Here is a 27,909-nt window from a genome sequence, read left to right on the forward strand (position 1 = left end):
GACTGAAAGAGAGAGTTAACATTTCAGGTCAACAACTTTAAAATCAGAAAAAAGCCAAAGAACTGTGGATGCTGGAAATCAGAAAAAAAACAGAAATCACTGGAAAAACTCAGGTCTAGCAAACCTTATCAAAAAAACTTGCAGAAAGTGCTTGGGCTCGACAAGATTATGGAGACAAGAAAAGGACTGACTAAAGAGGGATTTGAAAACAAAAAGTAGGAATCGGATATTAAATTAATGCATGAACAATGTCTGTATTGTCTGACATGACAATATGAAACAATTCTGTAATGTCAGAAGGATTTCAGTGAACAAAAAGACCTAGATTTTCCAGTTGTATTGATACCAAAAAGTATTTGTTTATTACTCTATCAAATTAACGAAATCTGGTAACCAATTATCTGTAATTAAACATGAAAAACCAATAGCTCTGTCAGCAGTAGAACTTAAAGACCCCAGTGGAAAGTTTGGAGACATTTAAGCAGATGGGTGTGGTGCTGGGGCCCCAACTGCTATCTTGACTCCATTGAATTAAATCCAAAGTGAGAAAGCCTATGTTCGGGTTGTCCATGAGGACAGTAACAGAAGTCCCAAAGTAGGAAATTAAGAGGTGTTCAACCAGCATCAGGTGAGGCAGTTTCATATGGGTAGAATGTAAAAAGGGATGCCTGCTTGAGGGAGGTGGTACTTGTCTAGAATGTGGTGCTGGAAAAGCTTTTGCCTGAAACATTGATTCTCTTGCTCCTCAGGTGTTGCCTGACCTGATGTGCTTCTCCAGCACCACACTCTCGACACTGATCTCCGGCACCTGCAGTCCTCACTTTTTCCTGGAAGTGGTACTTGGATGACCCTAGCTTTGATAAACAAATTGTACTTGTGAACTGACAAGTACTTCGTTATAACTTCATAGATATATTTTTAAAAAGTTTATATTTCAGCTTCAACCTTAAATCTATTTGTAATTCCCAGTATTAGCTCTGTTTTCTACAAAATTTATTCAAAGAGAATGATAAAATCCTTCAATTACATTCCAATTTAGTAGGTATGGCAATCCTTTAATGTGATTGGTTGTTTAGCTTGTCTGATGGCATTACAGACAGAGTGTCAGAGATGTTTGAACATTAAAGACCAACTTTCTTGAAAAAAAAAGAGTTCTGTTGCTGACCCAAATCCCAGGTTGAAATAAATGTCACAAATGTCCACTCACTTTAATTGGAAAATAGATCATTAAGTTGGGGAATTTCAAACCAACCCTTTTGGTCATCAAATCAACTTTCATTCACGGTTTCCTTTCACTACTGCTCTGAATATATACTCTGGTCTTATACTCCACGATCACCTGATGAAGGAGCAGCGCTCCAAAAGCTAGTGCTTCCAAATAAACCTGTTGGACTATAATTTGGTGTTGTGTGATTTTTAACTTTGTCCACCCCAATCCAACAGCAGCACCTCCAAATCACAAATATTTAAGTATACAAACATGCTGACTTAGATGCTAAACGCCTAAAAGCATTTGTTCAGTAACAGTATTTTAATTGTGCTATTAGAATTGTTGCATGGAAATCCAAAGGAGTGGCAACCACATTCCATTGTTATGTTAATCAACTTCAGATCTCACTGATCCTTTCCTCTCCACATACCTGTAACCAAAAGAATAAAAACCATACTCAAAATGGTGCTTGCAATGAGGTTTGCTGCATTATTGCCACAATAATGTGCCGTACCAGCTGCATTGCTGTCATTCACTTGAATGGGAGCAGCACATGCAGGAATGAATTATTCTAGGACACTACAAGCAAAGGGTCATCAATAGAAGATAATAGCTGGAGAGATTTGTTACTCTATCAATTATTGCATTTAAAATCATCCATATTCCAATAGATTGGCTATTTTACGACTGTCCAATTAGAAGCACTCACCAACATAATCAAGCAAATGGATCATGAATAACATGAACTTTTGCCATAATATTCAGAATGGTAAAATTGCCAATCACCCAATCTACGTGCAATTTTGCTGCTCATGCGAAGCAAATATCCCTGATGATTTCACAAACCACAACACATTGCTGATAGATAAGAGAAAAACAAAATCACTCAAGCCAATGAGTGCTTCTTACATAAAACAGTACTGTCATGAAATACCAGCACAACTAAGAAACTACACCCAGAATGTTGATCTGTCTCTTTAGATATCAAAAATTCCACTTTGCGTTTACAACTTTCTTTATTTTGATTTCAAAGCAGACATCTCTCAAGATTCCAACTAACAATTAACCGATTAAACAACAAGATCGATGATGTGTTACTCAGTTATACAAATTCCTTCCATTACTTTAGTGTGTTACCACTTTCATAAATAGTTTTCTTTTTGTGTAAATGAGGTTTAGTTTGCATTCACAGCAGTGAAAGTTACTGACAGTAGAATAAATTGGTACAAACAAGCAAATAGGGAAATAATTCAGAAAGACACTTTCTCAAAGCAAAAAGCCAAAATTCTATTCTAGTAATGAAGTCACCTTACATTTAAAAGTTGGTATGAGAGCAGGCTATCTTTCAGTCAGTCATCAGACAAGCAAGTAATACCATGGTCAGTTGGATATTTCAGATAAAGCAGTAAGAGAGAAAATACAATGAACATAATCAAATGCTTTCTTTACGTAAAGGAAATCACAGAACTGACAATAACCTACATATTTGAAAATTGTATTTTTTTTTAAGATTAGATTCCCTACAGTGTGGAAACAGGACCTTCGACTCAACAAGTCCACACCAACCCGCCGAAGCGCACCCACCTAGACCCATTCCCCTACATTTACCCCTGCACCTAACACTATGGGCAATTTAGCGTGGCCAATTCACCTAACCTGCACATTTTTGGACTGTGGGAGGAAACCGGAGCACCCGGAAGAAACCCACGCAGACATGGGGAGAATGTGCAAATTCCACACAGTCAGTCAGTCGTCTGAGGCGGGAATTGAACCCGGGTCTCTGGCGCTGTGAGGCAGCAGTGCTAACCACTGCGCTGCCCACTTATTGGTTGAAGTAGAAATTTACTGACAGCTGTCATATCACTAAGTGTGTCTTAGCAAATTGATCAGGAAAAGAAAGGAAAACTTCAGAATTTTGGGATTGACTGTTAGGAGGGTTTAGTAACCAAGCAGTGGCCCTTAAAATAAGTGCCTGCTCTATGAAAACTTGACTCACCAAGTTGAAAACAATCCAGAACTTAAAAGAAGGCTCACAATGTTGAAAACAATCCAGTATTTAGGAGAAGGCTTATATCAAACTGGAGTCCTTTTACTATGGACAAACTTCTGAAACTATTCGTACTGCTACTGTCTTTCAACCAAACCATGCTTAGAAATTAGAGCTACAGTTGAACAAAGTCGACTTTTTCCACATTTTATTTTTTTTCACCCTATACTGAGGCTTAGCTTGATACTTTCAAAGAGTATTCATTTGACTGAAGTCTATTTGCTAGTCAGTTAGGTGCTTGTAACTCTTGCTTAATATTGGCATGTAATACTACACAATCAAAATAATTAATTACCCCTTATAAAAAGGACTACAATTTCCAGTGGTAGAGAACATGCATTCCTTGCACAACTATATCATATTGTTACAACTCAACAATTTACCCATACCGTTTATAGTGTTTTTAATACAAAAACTATGTCTCAAAGCACTTCACACGAGCATTATAAAACTTTTGACAGCCACATACAGAGATATTAAGTCAGATGATTCAAAGTTTGGTTAAAGGAACAAGTTTTAAAGGAGTCTCTTAAAGAAAAGCAAGGAAAAGAATTGGAGATGTACAGAGAAAAAGTGTCAGAACACCTGGCCTAGGCAACAGTGGTGTAGAGATTGAAGTTAGGGATATCCAAGAGGTCAGAATTAGATGAGTGCAATATCTCAGAGGAATGTGGGGCTGGAGCAGATTACAGATATAGGAAACACCAAAGCATGGAGGGATTTGAAAATAAGTGCCAGTAAAACGTCTGTTGCTTCTGAGAGAAGATGCTCCATTCAAGCATTTCACAACCCATTAGTGGCCCTCCCCCAGGATGAAGAACTTAAGGGGTGGAGGTTGTGTTCACAGAGATGCCAGCCAAAGGCCAGGCGCTCTTCTATACTCAGCAGCGCCAGAGAGAGATGGTGGATGCTGTGTCCAGATACCTTTGAATGAGGGACCTCACCAGGAGCCTGCAAGCAAACAGAATTTCAGAAGTCGTGTCAGAATTTGTTTGTTATGCTCCCTATGCAGCAAGCCCCTACCTGCCTCTGGATTGATACCAGCAGCAGTTGGATGAGTGCTTGAAGCAGGAAATAATTGGTCACTTAAGGGTCTCCTTTAATGTCAGGGTGGAAAGGTTGTGATGGAAGCAGGAAGCTAATAGGTCCCCACTTGCCACACCCCACTCTCCCAAATAAATGACATGTCTAAACTCAGCATAGAGGGGTCCATAAGGTTCTGCCACATAACTTTAAGAAACGTTTAAATTCCACTTTTAAATTTGCTTTCAACAAAAGGTATGAAAGGTTTGAATTATAAAGAAAGACTTTTCTCACTGGAGCGTAGAAAGTTGAGGGGTGACCTGATGGAAGTTTATAAAATGAGAGGTATAAATAGAGTTGATGGTAGTGGTCTTTTTCCCAAGATGGGGATTATCAAGACTAGGATGCATATTTTTAAGGTAACAGGAGAGAGATTTTAAAAAGACACAAGAGGTAAATGTTTTACACAGAAGGTAGTTTGTGTGTGAAAGTGGTGAATACAGGTATAATTACAACGTTTAAAAGACATTTGGATGGATAGATGAATAGGAAGGGTTTGGTAGGATATAGACCAGAAGGAGGCAGGTAGGACTAGTTTAGTTTGGGATTATGTTCAGCATGGTCTTGTTGGACCAAAGGTCTGGTTCCATGTGTATGACTATGACTCTAAAACTCTAAGTCTAGTATTTTAACCATGAGAATAGAAATCTAACTGGTGATAGATCAAATTCAATCATTTAATTCAATAAATTATGGGATTTTGCTATGATTTTTTATAACAATACAAAAACATCAATTTTTTTCACAAATATCCTTCAAGGAAGGAAGCCTGGCTCATTAATGAATTCTGTTCCACTACAGTTTGACTCATGTCCTGTGAAGTCACCAAAAAAGAAAACAAGTTGTAAATAATCCATGCCAAATTGAAAACTTAAAAAAGGTCTGATGGTCATATCAGCAATAATACGCAATAGATATAGAGAAATAGCAATTTGAAGCCCAAAGTGTTAACTGTTAGCTTATTAAAAGCTATTATTTCATCCATTATCTTATTACAAGGATACAGAGAGGAAGATACTGGGATAAAGTCAATGGAAATAATTAGTAGTTCAGAGGCTCAAATTGATGCTCGGGAGCATGAGTCAAAAGTCACCATGGAAGCTGGTATAATTAATTATTTTTTATTTTATTAATACAAACCTAGAAAATGTACAGTTAGTCTTAGTCATGGTGACCATGACAACTATCATCAATTATTATAGGAATTCATCTGGTTCACTAATGTACTTCAGGGAAAGAGATCTTATCTGGTCTGGCCTATGTACGATTCTAGACTTCAAGCAGTGTGATTGATTCTTAACTGCACTTTGAAATGACCGAACATATCACTCAATTCAAAGGCAATTAGGAATGGGTAGCAAACATCAGCCCTGCCAGTGACACCCACATCTATGAAAAAAAATTTTAAAAAGCATAAATTGGACAGATTTCATCTTCTGTGAATAAATAGCATTTTCTGATCTCATTCCTGTCCTCAATGACAGTTGTTTCAGCCCTGATATCTCTGCTTTCTGCAGTCCTCAAACTTCAGTCTTCCTCCTAGAAGTGGATTTCCTTCCATATCGCTCTCACTCCTCAAACTTCCTATGTTTATTTGGTCCTATATTTATTTGGTCCCATTAGGTGTGCCTAGCTACTTCTGCCCTGTTCCTTCAGGGCAGCTGTCAGTCTCTATGTTAGAAATGCTTTCATAGTAGTACTTGGCGATTGCCCTGGTCCAAATAGATCTTCCTTCTGACCACCAAATGTTCAACATCATTAACATTTGTTTCAAATTGCTGGGTTTACTGAACTTAGATGTCATTCTACCTCCATCAAATTCCCCACTAATATCTATTATTATTACCCTGTACATCCACCATTCATCAGAACCTGTGATCCAGTTCAAACTATCCTCTTTCCAAATGCTTCGTACTTCCATGTCAACAAACTATCATAAAATTCTTCTCAATCCCTCTGAGCTAGCCTCTCCATAGTGCCAGTTATCCACCAGTTCAACTATGTGCTACGCTTATATCCAGAAACCTTCTCCAAAACTAAGAAATATCAGATTGGAAGTGTAGGTATGCTTAAAGAACACAACAGGAAATTTGTTTCAGAACTTGCTGTCAAAAAGAAAAAAAAAGGTCTTCCTTTGGCAGCTAAGGCCTGTTGAGACCAAGGCAAGCAACACAGTATCTCCCCAATGAAACAAATTAGAGAATTATTAATAAGCTATGTAGTCTCAACCATGATATATTTGTTGGAATATCTTCGATATAAAATCAAATGTGCATTCAAATGAAATAAAAAGAAAGATTAATTTTTGAAAATTAACATCTGCCGTGAACAGTTCTGGTATCCTTATTTAAGGAAAGTTATATTCCCATTGGAGGCAATTCAGAGAAGGGGTCACTAGAATGATCCCTGGCAATGGAAGGATTGTCTTATTAGCAAAGATTAAACGGATTGGGACTGTGCGCACTGGGAGTTAAGAATGAGAGGTGATCTCATTGAAACATACAGGATTCTTAAGGGGCTTAACAGAGTAAATACGGAGAGGATGATTCTCCTCAGATGGGAGAATGTAGGACCAGAGAGTTTGGTCTCAGAATCAAGGGGGTGCCTATTTAAGGCTAAGATAAAAAAGATTTTTTTTCTCTGAAAGAGTCGAGTCTTTGCAATAGAGAGCTGTGGGGACAGACTCCTTGTGTATATTTAAGGTTGAGATAGATACACTAATCAATAAGGGAATCAAGGGTTATAGGAGAAGGACAGTAAAGTTGACATTAGGAATGTCGATTCCTGAAGAAGGGCTTATGCCCAAAACGTCGATTTTCCTGCTCCTTGGATGCTGCCTGACCTGCTGCGCTTTTCCAGCAACACATTTTCAGCTCTGATCTGCAGTCCTCACTTTCTCCCATGAGGAATGTCAGATCAGCCACGATCCTATTGAATGGCAGAGCAGGTTCAAGGAACCGAACGGCTACTCCTATTCCTATTTCTCATGGTCTCATGGTATAGCAATGGTAAAATCTTCAAAGATGGAGAAATGTTGAAGGAATGAAGCTCCACACTAATAGGTTATTTTTCCATATCACAGAAGCTGTTTGCCTATAATTAAGACTTATTATGTTGATAACAGACGCTTATGCTGAAATGGACAAGGCCTGATTATTTCCTAGCAAGTTCAGTATTCGTCTCAGAGGTAAATGCAACAAATGCATTTGAACCATGAGTCAGAGTGAAATACCATCACAGCACAGCTTCTAAAGAAGTAGAGCATCACAAAGTGTCTGGTTTCCTTATTTAGCTGTGTATGCACGATCACTGGAAGTTGCTGTCCAATTTCCACATAAGTAACAGCAAGTGCTGATAGCCTTACCATTAGTTCAACCACAATAACTCCACCTTTTATATTCTCATAATTTGTTTTAGCTTTTTGCTGAAGTGTAAGAAACGACTAAACAGCTGCAAGCTAACTGTAAAATGTGGGAACGTTTTTAACTTGATAAGCAGTAACTGTTGGGATTTTGACAATTTATACACTCTTCTTGCACTTGACTCTTCTGAAAGCAAAACAATTTAAAAACCCTGTTTTACTTCCCTGCCCAAGAAATAATGCTTCCATAATACGTCAGCTTCTCAATTAACCTGTCAACTAAAGAAAGCCAATGTTGTCATTCACATGTTGACCTCCATGTGAACCCAGCACGCAGAAGAATGTAGGGTAATTACATCTCCAAACATTAAGGAAATGCACACATTATATTTGCTACAATATAATGTCCCTTTCCTTATGAAGCAATACATCTGACCTATCTTGTAATATACTACAGCAAAATTGAACTATGGAGAAACAAACCTGTATGACCCTTGTGCATCCATCCAGAAAGATCTTACATACTCATCAAAATGCTCCATTGCTGTCACTTAACGTGGAGTGTTATTGCTTTACAAATTTGTTTGGAAGCATATTCCATGTGTTGATAAGGTTCTGTTAATTTAGATATTTTCTAGTCTACATGTTCAGAGATGTGTTGACTTGAACCTGGGTTTTCTGGCTCAGAGAAACATGGCTGTAGTCCTGCAACACTCATTCTAATCATGTAACACATTTTATATTAATGCTCAAAGCTTACCATTACAACCATCTTAGAGGTTCTGATTGAACATGTTGAACACTACTTTTAGAGTGGTTTTCCTTTCTATGTACTGCACTTTACATTTGAAGTCATTAAATTTCATCTGCCTTTATTCTACTTTCAGAAATATGTCATCTGACTCAATCTGAGAGGTACTCCCCTCATCCACTGCACTGAGAATTAGTGTTCAGTTTCTACATCTAAGTCACTGATGCAAAATACAAGCAATTCCCAGAGCACTCTCACAGACAATATATCTCAAATACCAACCTTCTACTTTCCAGCTAATTTCATATTCAATTTTTATTAGATTCTAATCCTAACCCAACCAAAATCTCCATAGCTTCCACTTTAGCCTTTGAAGAGGAAGTTTTATCAAAAGCCTTTGGAAGTCAAGGTATGGCACACTGGAATTTTGCAAAATACATCTGGCATAGCACAGGCAGAATATGCATCTTCTGAATTCATGTTTGTCTTTTACCAAGTGATTAGGCATACAAATCTTAAATGTACACCTAATTAATTAATGTCTTATAGTACTAAGGAAAAACTAATAGATTTGTTTCATCATATTTTTTGAAAGTGGGTAATTAATTTATTTTAAATCAACTAGAGCCTCCCTATCCTCAGTGTTATAAAATCCTCACTAATCTCCTCTTTTGTTCTCCCCAGTATTTGAGGATGAACACCACTTCTCCTAGCAGATTTATTTGCTTTGAGCACTTTCAGATAGTCTAAACATATAATCTTATTTATGTCATCACTTTAGCTTAGTTTCTCTCTATTTAGAGAGAGCGTACAGCTTACAGTTTCCTGTGTGAATATTTGGACAAAGCAATCATTTAATAGAATGAACTATCTTGCACTTATTATCCATTGTAGCTTTCAAGCCTTTTATAATTATTTGCTTATTGCTGCAGTATTCTAAGGACTTATTAACACTATCGCTTTATTCCATATTTAGCTATGCCCGTATGTCATGAATCTGTATACTCCTTTGTTTAGTCTAGTGGGCCCTTTCTGCCTCCAACATTTACAAGGTAAATGATGTTCCTTGTTATTTAGTTTCTGTTTAATTTGCTGTTCACTTTGATATCCTATTTGCTCTAGTTTTCTTCCCCCTCTATCTACTGAATATATATCACATAGGAAACATCTAAACTAAAGTTGAAGCAAGGTCATTTGGACAATATCTGCATAAAAGTAAGTTCGGAGAACGCAGGTTTCAGAAATACCAAGGAGAAAGTGAGGACTGCAGATGCTGGAGATCAGAGCTGAAAATGTGTTGCTGGAAAAGCGCAGATCAGGCAGCATCCAAGGAACAGGAGATTCGACGTTTCGGGCATAAGCCCTTCTTCAGATTCCTGACCTGCTGCACTTTTCCAGCAACACATTTTCAGCTCAGAAATACCAAGACCATGAAGTCAGATATACCTTTAAAATGGCTAACTTCAAAATAAACAAGACAATAGTTTAAGCAAATAAGCAAGGTGGGAAAGTGAGGTGCAAGGTGGCTAAAAAAGGCTGTAGATAGATTATCTGAAAGTGGTCAAAAAGATGGCAAACATGGTAAAATATGGGGGGAAAATAGGAAATTACACTCTTTGGTAGCAAAATTACAGGAGGCATTTTAAATAAAAACAAATTGTTTGTACTAAGATGGATTTGGGTTCCTTGTGCATGAATCAAAGAAAGTTTAAAAGCGTGGAATGCAAGGAATTAGTAAGGCGAGTAGTATGTTACCTTTGATTATTAGAGCGTGGGAATGTAACTGTAAGGAAGTCTTCTACAATTAAACAGAACTTATGGCAAGTCATCTGAAGCAGTATAGCTTTGGTCCTCTTACCTAATAAAGCTAGCAGAGGAGTGTAATAAAGATGCTCCAGATTGAATCCTGGGACAAAATGATCTTATAAAAAAAGTTTAAGTAAAATGGGATGAGGCGTGACTTTATAAAGGTTTACAAAATCATGAGGGGCATGGATAGGGTAAATAGACAAAGTTTTTTCCCTGTGGTCGGGGAGTCCAGAACTAGAGGGCATAGGTTTAGGGTGAGAGGGGAAAAGATATAAAAGAGACCCAAGAGGCAACTTTTTCACAGAGGGTGTTGCATGTATGGAATGAGCTGCCAGAGGAAGTGGTGGAGGCTGGTACAATTGCAACATTTAAAAGGCATTTTGATGGGTATATGAATAAGAAGGGTTTGGAGGGATATGGGCTGGGTGCTGGCAGGTGGGACTAGATTGGGTTGGGATATCTGGTTGGCATGGACGGGTTGGACCAAAAGTGTCTGTTTCCATGCTGCACATCTCTATGACCTATATTCTCTGGACTTCACAAGAATGAGAGATGATCTTATTGGAGTTTACAACATTTTTAGAAAGTTTATGAAGTAGATGCCAAAGGGGTTTTGTCTGTGACTGCATAATACAAAAAAAAAGTGTCACAGTCTCAGAATAAAGAGTTGACCATTTAGGATTGAGTTAGGAGGAAATGCGTTACTGAGCGTTTTAAATTTCTGGAATGATTCTCTACTTAAGATGGCTTTGGGCTCTCAGTTGTTAAATATAGCCAAGACCTAGACTGAAGTATCTTTGGATTTCAATTGCGACTCTCAGACCAAAAGATTTGAGAGCACAACAGTGAATCAGGAGACAAAGGAAGATAAAACAGCAAATTGGGTGGTGAGGTTGATCAGCAGTGATCATAATGAATGGCAGATCATACTCATGGGCCCACGTGACCCACATCTGCTTCTTTTCTCATGAACTTAAGAGTTGTGCAGCAGCACTTCAGTAGAAAAAAGTAGACCATATTTTAATGATCCAGATTTGGTCTTCATAGAATCCCTACAGTGTGGAAACAGGCACTTCGGCCCAACAAGTCTACACTAACCCTCTGAAGAGTAACCTACCCAAACCGATTCCCCTACCCTATTATCCTACATTTACCACTGACTAAGGCACCTAACCTACACATCCTTGGAGACAATGGGCAATTAACATGGCTAATTCACCTAACCTGCACATCTTTGGATTGTGGGAGGAAACCATGAATATAAAACGTCAGTAGAATTTATATACTGGGTACAAGCAGTTGTAAATTGTGCACAAAACTATGTGGTTTGCAAGTAAATTTATGATTTAGGTACCTGCCCAAACATAGCTGTATAAATACATATATAAAGACGTAAATCAACATAATTGGCAGTGTTTCAAAATGTAAAATTCTTCAGTTCTGCATGTTCACTTTTGTAACATTAGTTTTAAAAAGAAAACATTGGAACAATGCAAAGGTTCTGAAAATCTCTGCTTTGAACAGAATTTGATCTTGAAATTCCTTCATCTTTATTGACTATAATAGCATCATTGATCAAATTACAAACTTGACTTTTCCTAGCTGACCTACCCATTGGTGCATTTCTCCAAGTGGAAGTCCTGTAATTTCAACTGTTATAAAACATCGCAGATCATACCCTTCCTAGCTAATTTCTACATCAAGTACAGAAGAACCAAGCAAAACCACATCTGAAATACAAAAGCAGTCTCCCAAGAGCCAAGCAAGCAAATTAATCAAAGTTTGAGCTCCCCCCTCCCCATGTCTTTGAAGTCAATTTTTCCTGTTCTGATCAGTTACATCCCTGACATTCTAAAATTTGAATAAGTCAAAAATGAGATAGTTTCTTTGATCAGGATATTCTATAGAATACATAACACTGGAAAAGACATTTCATTTATTATTAATGTTTACTTAGGTTCATTTTTCATCTCTAATTCTTCACAAAAAATCCTGAGCAAAATCTACAACAAATCGACATTGACTGTAGGCTGGATATTGAGGTCAACAATGACAATGAATAAAGCAGCACAAAAATAGCTAGTAATAGAATGAATTTGCCTTATGTTTGAACAAGACGAGAAAATCCAGGGATCCTGCAATAGTGATATCATTAAGCACGCTAAAAAAGTACTTATGCAAGAGATATTCCCACAGAAAGCAAACCAAGTAAAATGCACTGATTATCCTCCACTCAAAAATAATTTTTACAGTGAGTGCAACATAAATCATTGCGACTTATACATGTAGAAATTGAAATAAACATAGAAAAATGCTCTATAAAATATAATTTTAGAAAAAAAAAGACTTTCCACAAATAAAAATAAATATTGCTTCAGGGCCAGACAGCTTTTAGCAACAATTATGAACGTAACATACCATTAAAACCCAAATTACATCATATTGAACAAGCTTGTACTTTTTCATGGTTTTTAAACAGCGAGACTAATAATATAAAACAGCACTATTAACATGGAGGAGCATTATAACAGACAAAAACGGAACTGGGAGAAAGTGAGAACTGCAGATGCTGAAGATGAGACTCGAGAGCATGGTGGTGGAAAAACACCGCAGGTCAGGAAGAATCCTGTGCCTAGGAATGCTGCCTGACCTGCTGTGCTTTTCCACCAACATTCAACAAAAATGGAATTGGACCAGCCATATAAATAATGTGGCTACAAGTGTAGGATAGTGGCTAGAAATTTTGCACCAAGTAACTCACCTCATGTTTCTTCAATGCCTGCTCACCAATAAGGCAAATGTCAGGAGTATAGTGAAGTTCTCTCCACTGACCTCGAGTACGGGTCAAACAACATGCAAGAAGATTGTTCCCATCCAGAATAAAGCAGCCTACTTGATGAGCACTATCTATGACTCTCAACATTTACTTCCTTCACCATTGACATATATTGCAGCAGTGAATAAGATGCACTGAAGTAACTCAACAAGGCTCCTCCAAAGCACCTTCCAAACTCAACTTGTAAGACTTCAAAAAAAAAGCAGATTTATAGGATTCCCACCTGCTAGCTCCCCTCCAAATCACATGCTAGTCAGACTTGAAAGTGTATCGCATTTCCTTCTCAAGCACTAATTTGAAATTCTGGAATTCCCTTTTAGCAGCAAGGTGGTGTCGCTGCACTTGAAGGATTGAAGGGGTTCAAGAACGCAGCTCACAATCACCTTCATCGAGGCAATTAGGGATGGGCAAGATATTAACCTAGCCAGTGATGCCCATATCCTAAGAATGATTTTAAAAAGGACAAGTATGCATCAGTTCAGTGATTTTAATTCATGGCAGTCTGTTGAGACTTCGACAGGTTCCCTATGGAAAAGCGGAGGATCACTAACAAGTTCTCAACGACTGATTAACTTCACAGTTATGGACTTCAGAAAGTTGCTGTCAATTTCAGAATAGCATTGTTAATTTTTCAAAGCCAATAACCCTTTTCCAGAACTGATAGCAGCCGGGAAAAGCTGGTCTGTCTCTTCTTTTTCTTCCTCCCACAACAACGATAGAGTGCCATAGTCTTCACTTTCCATCCATTAGCCACCACATAAGCTATAAGCCATCGTTTGCTACCACCAGAACATTCCATTGAAGGAAGGAGTCAGTTAGCTCAGTTGACTGGGTAGGTGGTTAGTGATGCAAAGTGATGTTAACAGAATGGGTTGGATTCCTGTAACATTACCACGAAGGACTCTTTCTCAGTCTCTCCCCTTGTCGGAGGCATTGTGACCCTCAGGTTAAACCACCACCAGTTGCCTCCCTCTCTAACTGAAGAGCAGCATTACATTCTGGTAAGACTATAGAGACTTTACATTTTAGAAAAAAATAAAATACTGCAAGAAGCATAACATTTACTGATGTGCTAGGATTGTGCATAAGCTCAAAGACAAAATAATCTAGTGTGATAGTGATAATCAAGGTGTGAATTCACACATGATTTACTTTTTCTTAAGGCAAACAAAGTCTTTATAGTACTTTTCCCAAGAAACAAAATATCTGTTTATAAAAGAAATAGGTTCCAAGGACCAAAAAAACTTTTGTTTCATGATTTCTTGCTTATTTAACCTGCCTCCAGACATTTTTTTAAAAAAACTTTTCTTTTTGCCACACACAATAGGTTAACTTGTCTTAATTTAAAACAGTCCCTTGCCTGAGGAGGATAGATTCAGTAAAACCACTTACATTCTAGCTGGAGGGACTGGATGCATAATAGTAGAGGCCATGTGAAAGAAGTGTTAAAACAATATTGAACCCTGATTTAAATACCTCAAATCTAAAAATGAAACTCTCGAGCACATTCAAAACTTGTCAATAACTTTAATAAAGAGAATTAATTTGAGTAAAATGACAAAACGTTGAACCAGCTTGAAATTTACCACTATTGTAAGATATTTACACCATCAATTCAGAAATTTGGCAAAAATTAAAGTGAACAGACCCAACAAAATACAATCCAAACTAAATTGGATTATTTTTCAAATTAAGACACTACTTATCTTAATACTCATCAGTAACAAATTGCCGAATCCATTCATTCCAACAAATTTCCAGAAATCAAAACAGTAATTCAAACTTTCTTCCAGTGTAAAAAGTCGAACAACATAATGAGAATATACTGAAGATTTCCACAATAATATCCACTATATTAAATTCATTCATGTTTGTTCCTCACAAATACCATATTCTCAGCACTCATTTGTACCCGTACAATCAGTTAATAGTAAGTGAGAAATGTTCAACTAGCATATTGCACATCTAAAATGGTGGTGTTATATTCTGATTTATCATTCAACTTCCATAAAAACAAATACATAAAATAAAATTATTGGTTCAATGCTTTATTTCCTCACTATTTGTCATTATTCATGTCAAGTCTGTAATAACAGAATACCATTTATATTAAAAACTTCACATTGTTCAAATAGCATAGGCAAAGCAGAAGAAGAAAAAAAAGTACAGTAAGCAGCTACAGGATAGGAATTAGATTTCATGAATTGCCAATAAATAAGTCATTTCTATTGTACTATCATTAAGTCATGCTCAACATCAATAACTGGATAGGGACAATATTCTACGACTTTTGTGTATTTTTTTTAAAAAAGTAGAAGCTGGGAAAGTAAATTAAACTACAAAAATTAACAGCGTCAGTACAAATAGGTTAAATAGGATTCTAATTTTACAGATTATAAAGCCATTCCAATGACATCATAAATTCCTCCCTCTTGATCACAACTACAATTTTGTCCCCATGGAAGATATTATTAACATATTATGATTAATACTGCACAATGATTGTTTTCAACTAGACACCTAAAATTGCCAAGGTTAATTTTAAATCTCCAAATGACCCCAACATGTACTTAGAGTACCATTAAAACAGTCACTGAGCTTTAAAAAGTAAAATCTGGCACCAAGCTATGTAACAAAATAATGATAAGAGACTAAAAGCTTCATTCAAAAAGGTAGATTTACAAGTTAGGAGCAGAGTTAGGTCACTAAGCACTTCAAGTCTGCTAAAATCATTAAACAACATCATGGCTGATCCAGTTCTGTTCTGAATTCCACATTTGCATTTACCCCTGATAACCTCAGACTTGTGTTCGGTAAGAAATTCAATCTATTTCAACCTTAAAAACATTAAATGTGCCCACTGCCATCACATTCTAAGGCAGCGTTCCAAAGTCTCAACACAAAAAGATTCTCTTCAACATCCATGCAGACAAAGTAAGCTGTGACGAGTCATCTAGACTCAAAACATTAGCTTACTCTCTTTCCATGAATGCTGCCTGACCCACTGATTTCCAGCATTTTTTGTTTACAGTAGATTCCAGCATCTGCAGTAACTTGCTCCTCCAAGGTTCTCTTCATACCTGTTCAAAAAGAGGCATTCCTGATCTCAAAAAAAAATCACCAATTAAGGAAGCATCCTTTCCACATCCATTTTGTAAAGCCCATTCAGAATTCTGTAAACTTCAAGCAAATCACCTCGTGCTCCTCTAAACCTCATTGAGAAAAAGCCCAGCCTGCCCAATTTTCCCTCATTACACAACCCAATCATTCCACATATCAAACCAGTAAACTCCCGAATTGTTTCTAACACACTTTCTTCGAGAAGACGACCAAAGCAATGCACAATATTAAAGATGTAGTCTCACAAATGCCTTGTATAACTGCATCGTAACATCTTAATTTTATTTTCAATTTCTCTCATAATAAAAAGACATTATATTAGCATTAACTACTTAATGTACACATATACTAGATGTCTGCAAATTATGCACTTCAGAATTCTGCAATTGTTCTCCATTTACATCATGCTCTGCTTATTTAATCTACTTGCGAAAGTGAAAAACTTTTTTTTTCTGCATTATACTTCAGCCAGATAAATGCATACTCAACCTATTAGCCTGCTTACTTGTTATGTCATCTTCACAATATGCTTAACCAATACATTTTTTATGTATTCTCTGCAAATTTAGCCACCACGTCTTTGCCCTCCTTAATTTATAATTAATATCAATGACATGGATAAAGTCAAGGATCGAACAGAGACCTCTGCAGGACCCCACTTCTTCCATCCTGACAATCTGTAAAAGATTCATTTATGCATACACTCTGGCTAGCTGTTGCAAAACAATCTGCCAATCATGCTAGGATGTTATCCACTACACCATGAACTCCTAGATCATAAGAAATAGGAACAAGAGTAGGCCATTTGGCCCCTCAAAAACTGCTCTACCTTTAACAGGATAATGGCTGATCCAACACTCCTCACATCCATGTTCATTCACTTTCCCAGAACCCTTGAATCCCTCTACTGTTCAAGAATCTATCTCAGCCTTAAAATATACACAAAGACTCTGCACCCACAGCTCGCTGTAGCAAGGTATTCCAAAACTTCATGTCCCAGAGAGAGTAGAAATTCTTCCTCATTTCAGTTTTAAATAGGCAACCCTCTTCTGAGACAATGCCCTCTGATCCTGGATTCTCCCTGTAAGGGAAACATCCTCTCAGCATTTACCCCGTCAAGCTCCTCAAGAATCCAATAAGTCTCAATGAGATCATCTCTCATTCTTCTAAGAAGCATAGTCGCCAACTGTTTAAACTTTGCTCATAAGACAATCTTCTATACCAGGGATCATCCTTGTGAACCTTCTTGGAAGTATCTCCAATGAAGTGATACCTTTCCTTTTAAGAAGGAGACCAAAGCTGTTCACAGTACTCCAGATGGGACCAACACCTTGAAGAGTGTAGGACTTCCCTACACTTATACTTCAACTCCCTTGAAATAAGGGCAACATTCCATCACCTTCCTGATTACCTGCATGTGTATGCTAGCTTTCACACACAAGCACCAAATCTTTTTGTTGCAGCTTTCTGCAGTTTTCCTCCATTTAAATAATACAATGCTCTTTTGTTCTCCCTTCCAAAATGAACTTCATTTTTTTCCCACATTAAGTAAAAGTTGGCAAATGGAGTATAACCTATAAATCACTCTGTAAATTGATAGTATCCCACTCACAACTTGCTTTTACACCTATTTTTTCTGCTGTCTATAAGATAAGCTATAGCACTTTTCACTTCCTTCCTCAAAGTCATTAATATACATTGTAAACAGTTACGGTTCCAGCTCTGACCCCTATGTAACCCCATTGGTTACAGATTGCCAATCTGAAGAACAACTCTTTAATCCCGCTCACTGTTTCCTGCCCAGTAGCAAATTCTCTATCCATGCCAATATAATACCAACACCATGTTCTCTTGTCTCATGGCTTAATCTTTTGTGAGGTTCCTTGTCAAATATTTTCCATAAGTTCTAATAAAACACAACTTCTAACCACTCTGGCTAAGATTTCCTTGAAAATGTTGAAACTAGTCAGGCACGATTTTCTCTTCATTAAGCTATGCGGACTCTGATTAGATTATGATTTTCCAAATGTGCTGCTATTACTTCCTTAATAATTGATTCCAATATTTTTCCAAAAATAGATGTTAGACAATCAGCCTATAGTTACCTTCTTTTTGCCTCCCTCCTATTTTGAACATTAGCAGTTTTCCAATCCTCTCACACTTCTCCAGACTCCAAGCATTTTTTGGAAAATTACAAGCAATGTATTTACAACCTCTGCAGCTACCTCTTTTAGGATCTAACTGCTGCTACTACATTATGACAGGATATTGTACATGGAACCTTAAAAGGTAATTTGGAAAATCCAAGTCCAGTAAATCATTGAGTTTCCTTTTCTCTACATCACATGTTGCTTCTGCAAAAATTCTAATAAACAGATGAAACAGAGAACTATGCTGGCCTTTCAAGATCAGCTTAAAATTTCTCAAAAGCTAAAATGATCAATTTGAATACCTTCCGATGACAGCTGTCAAGCTAAGTGGTCTATAGCTGCCTCTCTCCCTTTTTGAGTAGAGAGGTTATATTTGCTACTTTCCAATCTGATGTAACCTATCCAGAATCTGATGGGTTTTGTGAGGTTATCACTAATTCATCTACTACCTCATTACTCACCTCATGTTTGCTCCTAGAATGAAATCCATCAGGACCCAAAGTCTTATCAACCTAGAGCTTCATTGGTTTGCTCACTTCCACTTCCCTAATATTAATAAATTTCACCAAGCTCCTTTCTTCCTTCAACCTCCTTAATTACAACTATTACTGGGATTTGTTTCCCCATCCTCAAGAACAACATTCATTCATTCCATCTGCCATTTCTTTATTATCTACCACGAGGTCCTTATTCTCACCCTCTAGAGGACTTCAGCAGATTCAAAAGCATCTGAAAGTCAGGCAGATGAGCTCATACATATTAATTCCAAAGTTCAGGGTGAGATATTAGGATGCAAGACAAAGAATGGTGCAATATTAAAATTTGGAATGTGAAAGAGGCCAGAATTGGAGAAACAGACATTTGAGGGTAACAGAGCTGAAGAAACAAACAGAGCCAAAACTATAAAGGAAGTTGGAAACAAGGTCAATAATTTTAAAATTAATGTATTTTTAAATGAGGTACTAACACAGACTAGCAGGTGCAAGGTATTGAGTGGTGAGGACCTGATTCAAGCTGAAGATAACACCAAAAGAATGAGTTGGTCTCAGGGACTAAAAGACAATAGTCTTCCCAATATTTATTTGTTCTACTCATCCAGGATTAGATATTATACATGCAGTTAAACTATGTTAAAACAACAGAAATCAAGAGGGGTTATGGTGGGTAGACCTGGGTGTTGTCAGCTAATATACCGATGTAGAATTCTGCAAAACTTACAGCAGGATTCACAAAGTGTAAAGTGCAGATAATAATAAATATGAAAAAGATACAAAGAGGATAGCCTACCAATCAGAGAAAACCAGCCCCAATAGTAGTTGAGAGGCAAAAATACTTTTTCAATGAATGGCATCACAAAGCAGCCATGCAAGTTTAAATAGATTATGAGGAAAGATAAAATATGGCAAAAATATGTTTGAAAAGTGATGAAACAGACATCAAGATCTGATGCAGCAATGTAAAAGAACTACAGTAAAAGAAATACTGTAGAAAACATCAAAATTCACTGATGAAATTTTTACTGTAGCAGATAAGATCAGTGAATGTATAAAAGACTCTGGGGGATCTAATTTTTAGCAAATTCTAAAATAAAAGATACTAAATATTGTCATGTTAGTGTTGAACCTATACAAGAAATTAGCAGAAATCTACCTATACTATACTAATGAAGTTTCAATGAAGGGACTATGGAACACACTGGACATAAAGTTAAACTAACTGTATATCTGGCTACCACCACCCCCCCCCCCCAATCCCCATCAATTCCCATCACCACCTCCTCTCGTCAGAACTGATTAATTTTACTTGTCATTAAGTTTCTGTGTGCAGCTGGACAAAGCAGCTAACAAACTATGCATAACTCCTCCAGATACTCAAGTCACTGCACACTTCAACATGTTCAATGACATCCTCAATACCTGAGGAAAGCCAGAGGTCCTTTGATTGCACAGCAGTTTAACTCAGCAAGGTAATAATACTGCTCGTAACACCTCACTTGCAAAATGCAATTGATACCACAGCACTGCAACATTGCTCTCAATCCTCGAGCTGCCATGAATTCTCAAATATCAGAGATTTATTTCAATCACAGTTGTATACATGCAATCCACTGGCAACCAGCTTTGATCTCGTCAGCTCATCTCCAGGCAACAAGAAATGCCACTGTGGCAAAATGAATCAACCTTCCCATGTCAAGATCTGCAGCAATGCCAGTGCATTGCAGATCATCTTTGTAGATGCACAGAGACAAGTGCCCAGAACGAGAGCCACACTGTTCTGATTTAAAGCTGGCAGAATGGGCAGAGTTAACATTTTTTTTGTATTTGAAAGCGCACAAGGCTCTCATAAAACCTAAGTAGAGGCTGCAATGATGGTGGGGGTTGGGGAAGAGAGAGAGAGAGAAGCAGAGAAAGGCCACAGACAGCCATGAGGCTACACTGGGCTGACTGGCACCAAGCCATCCTTTAATCTGAGAGCCCACTCAAGAGGTCTATCCCCTCAGCCTGTTAATGTTGAGACAACAAGAAAGCGGATTAGTCCGGTTCTCCTTCCCACATACACAGCTCCAGGCTCTCAATCACTACTTTTCCTTCCCCCCCCCCCCCCCCCCCCCCCCCAGCAGAAGCTGCAGGAACTGGGAACACAGAAAAGAGAATAAACAGGAGAAAAAAAAACCACAAGCCCCTGTATGCTCGCACTGCCCCCGAAGCCTCACCTTGTGAACCATCCAGGTAAAGCTGTGTCGGTGTGCCCTGTATCTCCGTGTCCGGTACCACTTCACTCTCCTGCCGCTACCGCTGCTGATTCTTAACGGTCCTGAGCTCGAGCTGCCAACTCGCGCTGCACATCAACCTCAGCTCCAGCCCATCCCCACCGGCCCGCCCCACTCCCCCTCTCCCATTGGTCGAAGTGCCTCCTGACTGACATCGCCTGTAGCCCCGCTCCCCCTCTCCCATTGGCCAGTGTGCTTCCTGATTGACACCGCCTTTAACCTCGCTCCCCCTCTCCTACTTCAGCGGTGTCTCCTGACCGACGTCGCCTGTGGCCCCGCCCACCTCCCCCACCTACCGCTTGATTGATCGCCCGTGCGTCGGGTGCTGCTTTCTCCTTCAGACGGGACCTGATTGACTGGACGTGGGACCCCGCCCATCGAACGCCCCAACCGCCTGATTGACAAGGCGCCGGGGCCAGCCTATGCTCCTTTCCCATTGGTCAAGGCATATTGTGATTGACAGCCCCTGAAGCCAATGTTGTCTCCTTCACCCTGACAACCATCGCAGTCCAAGCCATTTCCCTACCCTATTGGCTGGGGCTACGTCCGAGAGACTGCAAACGAATCCCGCCCATCTCGCCCGCCTATGAGCCGAGGTTGTGCCTGGTTGACAGCTCCCGATGCCCCACCCCTCGTATTTTCCAATTGGGTGGGCCTGCCTGATTGACAGCTAGTGTGGCCTCTGTCCGTCTCCCTTTCAGTCCATTGCAAATGGAATGGGCTAATCAACTGGATTAAGTTAAAAATCACACAACACAAAGTTCTGGCCCAACAGTTTTATTTGGAAGTACAAGCTTTTGCTGTGCTGCTCCTTTGTCAAGTAGCTAGTGGGGCAGGATCATAAGACACAGAATTTATAGTAAAATATCAAAGTGTCATGCAAATAATGCAATATATTGAACAAACCTGGATTGCTATTAAGTCTTTATTCACTTTGAATGGGGCTGCAAGTTTTGATTCATTAATATGTAAATTCCAGAACTTCTTTCAAGTCATATTCCAAAGATAACTTAAGGTTTTATTTTTAAAAAGGTGACAGCTCAGACAATGCATTAAAGGTGTGCATTACAGTCTGTCTGTATTCCAACATTGAGTCAGACTGGTTCTATTTCCGAAGTAGGAATCTATAAACTGGAAGAGCACCTTTAAAGGCTTTCCTTGGGGGCGAAGGATGCTCTTGCTCTTGAAAGAGTGCAGCGAAGAATCACCAGACTGATTCCGGGGTTGGCAGGACTAACGTTTGAGGAGAGATTGACCAGGTCAGGATTGTTTTCAATGGTGTTCACACAAACCTAGGAGGGATCACCTCGAAACTTATAAAATTCTATCAGGACTTGGCAGAGTGGATGAGAGGAGGATGTTTCTGATGGTGCATGTTTCCAGAACTAGGAGTCACAGGCTGAGGATTCGGGGAGAACCATTTAGGACGTGCATGAGGAGACATTTCTTCACCCAGAGCATGGTGATCCTGTGGAATTCATTACCACAGGAAGTAGTTAATGTCAATACATCGGATGGCTTCAAGACGTAGATAGATATAGCACTTGGGATAAATGAGATCAAAGGTTACAGGGTGAAAGCAGGATTAGGCTATTGAGTTGGACAATGAGAAATGATCATGATCAACGGCGGAGCAGCTCGAAGGAACATATGGCCTCCTCCTGCTCCTATCTTCTATGTTTCTATGTGTGGAGAGTTGAGCTGGGGTATTATGTCCTGATAGGTGCACCAGTTATTGCACCAGAGCACAATGTTTCCAACTTTCTTTACAATCTTCAACCTTTGAAAATGTACCCTCTATACCATGGTCTAGGCCATTAATATAAATCAGTAAGCATGGAGGTTCCAATGCTGATCTGTGGGGAAACTTCACTATAAAATCTGCTCCAGTCCAAAAATAATGAACAATTTATAATCTCACTTTCCTCAGCATCCTTGGGTACACCTCAATTAGTATTGATGTTTAAGTATAACCAGTACCCCACACTCACCAATTATACAACATTCAAGTATCTGAATCACCTCTTTCTTCACTGTGACCTGGGCAGCATTTCATCCTTGTTAAAACAATGCAAAGTATTCATTTAATGCATCAACCATACTCCCTCACTACATGCATAAATCTCATTTATGGTCCATGAACAGCCACACTCCTCTTATGAAACTTTACTGCTTATATGCTTCTGGAAGACTTCTACATTCCCATTTCATGTTTGCTGTTAGTGTTTTCTTACTCTTTCTGTTTCCTTCATTTATTTCCTTTTTCAAATTAAGACCATAAGACCATAAGACCATAAGACATAGGAGTGGAAGTAGAGCCTTTCAGCCCATCGAGTCCACTCCGCCATTCAATCATGGCTGATGGGCATTTCAACTCCACTTACCCGCATTCTCCCCGTAGCCCTTAATTCCTCGTGACATCAAGAATCTATCAATCTCTGCCTTGAAGACATTTAGCGTCCCGGCCTCCACTGCACTCTGTGGCAATGAATTCCACAGGCCCACCACTCTCTGGCTGAAGAAATGTCTCCGCATTTCTGTTCTGAATGGACCCCCTCTAATTTTAAGGCTGTGTCCACGGGTCCTAGTCTCCTCGCCTAACGGAAAAAATTTCCTAGCGTCCACCCTTTCCAAGCCATGTATTATCTTGTAAGTTTCTATTAAGTCTCCCCTTAATCTTCTAAACTCCAATGAATACAATCCCAGGATCCTCAGCCGTTCCGCGTATGTTAGACCAACCATTCCAGGGATCATCGTGTGAATCTCCGCTGGACACGTTCCAGTGCCAGTATGTCCTTCCTGAGGTGTGGGGACCAAAACTGGACACAGTACTCCAAATGGGGCCTAACCAGAGCTTTATAAAGTCCCAGTAGCACAATGGTGCTTTTATATTCCAACTCTCTTGAGATAAATGACAACATTGCATTCGCTTTCTTAATCACGGACTCAACCTGCATGTTTACCTTAAGAGAATCCTCGACTAGCACTCCCAGATCCCTCTGTACTTTGGCTTTACGAATTTTTTCACCGTTTAGAAAGTAGTCTATGCTTTTATTCTTTTTTTCCAAAGTGCAAGACCTCGCATTTGCTCACGTTGAATTCCATCAGCCATTTCCTGGCCCACTCTCCCAAACTGTCTAGATCCTTCTGCAGCCTCCCCACTTCCTCAGTACTACCTGCCTGTCCACCTAACTTCGTATCATCGGCAAACTTCACTAGAATGCCCCCAGTCCCTTCATCCAGATCATTAATATATAATGTGAACAGCTGCGGCCCCAACACTGAACCCTGCGGGACACCGCTTGTCACCGGCTGCCATTCTGAAAAAGAACCTTTTATCCCAACTCTCTGCCTTCTGTCAGACAGCCAATCCTCAATCCATCCCAGTAGCTCACCTCGAACACCATGGGCCCTCACCTTGCTCAGCAGCCTCCCGTGTGGCACCTTATCAAAGGCCTTTAGGAAGTCTAGATAGACCACATCCACTGGGTTTCCCTGGTCTAACCTACTTGTTACCTCTTCAAAGAATTCCAACAGGTTTGTCAGGCATGACCTCCCCTTACTAAATCCATGTTGACTTGTTCTAATCAGACTCTGCTCTTCCAAGAATTTAGAAACCTCATCCTTAATGTCTCAGAACCTTATACATTTAGCTTGCTTTTCAATTGTATTACTCACCTGACTTGAATTAGAACATGAGATTAGAAATAGAATCCCTACAGTGTGGAAGCAGGTCATTTGGCCCATCAAGTGCACACTGACCCTCTGAAGACAATCCATCCAGATATTATTACTGTAACCCCGCAACCACCATGGTCAATCCACATAAACTACACATCCCTGGACACTATGGACAATTTAGTATGGCCAATCCACTTAACCTGCACATCTTGGAATGTGAGTGGAAACCAGAGTACCCAGAGGAAACCCACACAGACAAGGCAAATGCACAAACTCCAACAGACAGTCACCCAAGGCTGGAATCGAACCAGAGTCCCTGGTGCCTTGAGGCAGCAGTCCTAACCACTGAGTCATCATGCCACCCATGATTTCTGTCATAATCAAAGCTTTTCTGCTTCATCAGAATCTTTCCTCATTTGGGAAACTCAGGATTTGTTGACCTTTCAGGGGTATATACTTAACTGTACTTGATCTGTCTCTTATTTAAAGACAGCCCATTATTCATTTAGCATGCTATGCTTTGATGCTAATGTATCTGGGTGAGATGCATTCTTACCTCATTAAAGGATTGTCCTTGTCCTTCCCATAGCCAACTTTAACATTATGATACAATGCTCACTGTTCCCTGAATGTTCTCAACTGGTCCACCCCATTCCCCAGAAATAAATTCAACAACATCTCCTTTCTGATTGGACTGGACACACCTACTGCAGAAACTTCGTAGCACCATCTTGTGGCAGTGCGGTGCAGCAACCATTCCAATTAATAACAGATGTCCATTAAAAATGATTGATGTTTACAATCTGCTTTCATAATCAAGATCTCATTGGCTACAATGATATGCTCAGACAATTATCTGTCATTGAAAGGACAAGAAAAGAAAATTCCAATGAAAGGACATCAGCCTATAAAGTGAACCTAATCTTTCTCTTTTAGCCACATGTGCTGCCTTATCTGTTGAGATTTTCCAGTAGGTTTTATTCTACCTTCCCTAGCAACTTAATATTTTATTTTTAGCCAAATATCCATTTTATATTCAATCAAATTAGAACAGAAATGAATAATTATGTAATGCAATATATAATATTTAAAAATATAAAGGATTGAATTATTAACTCCTTATTCCTTTGCTAAATTTAATGAAAATTCAGTCATAAAGCCCAGTGATTTATTACCACAATAGGTTAGCAGCAGCAGTAAGTACCCCACACTCACACACACACATATACATGAGCACAAACAAAGCACATTAAAGACTTGTTTTGTATAAGGAACTATCCTATTATGTATATCTCTGATCTACACCTTAGATCTATGCATCTAATCTAAGCAAATAGTATTTTAATTACAACATGCCCCCAAATGTGGAGGATACTGTAGCCACATTAATCATGTCTCTAGTACACAATGCAGCCTGCTGCTGTGGTTCTCAACCTTGATGCTGAAACTGATTAAAATGCAACATCTGGGTCGGCTTAGCTCTATGATTACTTTATATCCTGGATGAGAGTGAATCCCTGATCCTATTTGGGATTAGCTCTGTTTGATGCACTATATTTTAACCATGCCTTTGTGACCTCAGTTCCATTTAGTCACCGTGATTTGGCGATGAAATGAGGTCACAATAAAGGATTCCTCTGTGCTCCTATTGCTGATGGCAGTTGCAAAGCCATTATTATTTTATACTTGCAGAAATTCAGTTCCTGTATCAGATTCTCGTTTCTGGTCTTTCCTGGGAGCTTCAAATAGGATTTCATCTTGTTTCAATTTAATGTAATGCTATTTCTAAAGATGTTCAAAACTTAGGCAGGGTCATTACTAGATTACGCCCTATTGAAGAAAGTTAGGATATTTTGTTTTATCTGTGCACATCCCCAAAGTTCAAAATTAATGACTGTGCTTTAATAAGTTTACTTCTGCTTTAAAATACTCATGGATGTGCATTTCCCTTTTATGATATTTATGTTATATATCAATATATCAATTGCTATATAGAAACTTAGAATTTAGGAACAGCTTTATCATTCAATGTGATCATGGCTGATCATCCATTTAGAACCCTGTTTCCAATTTCTCACCATAACCTTTGATTCCTTTAGCAATGTTTTAGTCTCAACCGCTTTTTGTGGAAGAGAATCCACAGCTCACCACTCTCTGGGTGAAGAAACTTTTCCTCATCTCAGTGCTAAAGGTCTATCCCTTAGATTTAGGCTGGTTCTGGACTGCTCAGGCTTTGAGAACATCTTTCCTACATCTACATTGTCTAATGCTGATTGAGTTTTACAGGTTTCCATGAAATCTCCCCTCATTCTTTTAAACGCAAGTGAATGAAGCTTAACCTATCCAGCCTCTCCCTCTACATCAATCTGCCACCCCAAGAATCAGTCTGATAAACCTTTATTGTATTCCCTCATTAGCCAGATCATGCTTCCTCAGATAAAGAAATAAACCTGCACTCCAGGTGTGGTCTTACCAATATCCTGTGCAATTGCAACAAAACGTCTCTGCTCCAGTACTTGAAACCTCTCACTATGAAGGCCACCATGCCATTTGCCTTCTTCATTGTCTGCCATATCTGCATACTTACTTTCAGTGACTGCTGTTAAGGACACCCAAGTCTTGTTATTTTTCTCTCTTTCCCAACTTATCGCCATTCAGATAATATTGTAATCTGCATAACTGTTTTTTGCTAACAAACTGGATAAATTCACATTTGTCCACATTATACAGCATCTGCCTTGTACTTGTCCACATTATACAGATGCTCCTCTGTATGCTCCTCACGGCACACCATCCTATCCAGCTTGTGTCATCGGCAAACGTGGAGGAATAACATGAAGGTTCCTAATCTGGATCATTAATGTGATTAACTGGAGTTCAGGCAATGATCCCTGTGGCACCCCACTAGTCACTGCTGGCTGCTCAGAAGGAGATCTTTGTTTGCTGTATGTCAAACAGTTCTGAATCTATTTCAGTACATGATTTCCAATCCCATGCACTTTAACTTTGCATATTAATCTCTTGTATGAGGCCTTTTTAAAATTGCACAGATGTAATTCACTTCCAGTTCAGTCATTGAATCACTGAATCC

The 27,909-nt window shown here is 38.9% G+C and overlaps 1 protein-coding gene across 6 annotated transcripts in view; it reads right to left on the reverse strand.

The window, feature by feature from the left end:
* LOC132807940 (CYFIP-related Rac1 interactor A) overlaps positions 1-21,448 on the reverse strand; it is a 205,065-nt gene extending 183,617 nt beyond the window's left edge. For 4 of the 6 annotated variants that reach the window (XM_060821845.1, XM_060821846.1, XM_060821853.1 and 1 more), the window contains exon 1: positions 21,081-21,216. The gene's annotated coding sequence lies outside the window, so the exon portion shown is untranslated. Of the gene's footprint in view, positions 1-4,181; positions 4,209-21,080; positions 21,217-21,433 lie in introns of those variants that run through there. The other 2 variants (XM_060821863.1, XM_060821869.1) reach the window with 2 other exon arrangements.
* Positions 21,449-27,909: the final 6,461 nt, after the last annotated feature.

This window comes from Hemiscyllium ocellatum, chromosome 3, assembly GCF_020745735.1.
Source record: "Hemiscyllium ocellatum isolate sHemOce1 chromosome 3, sHemOce1.pat.X.cur, whole genome shotgun sequence".
Lineage (NCBI taxonomy): Eukaryota > Metazoa > Chordata > Chondrichthyes > Orectolobiformes > Hemiscylliidae > Hemiscyllium > Hemiscyllium ocellatum.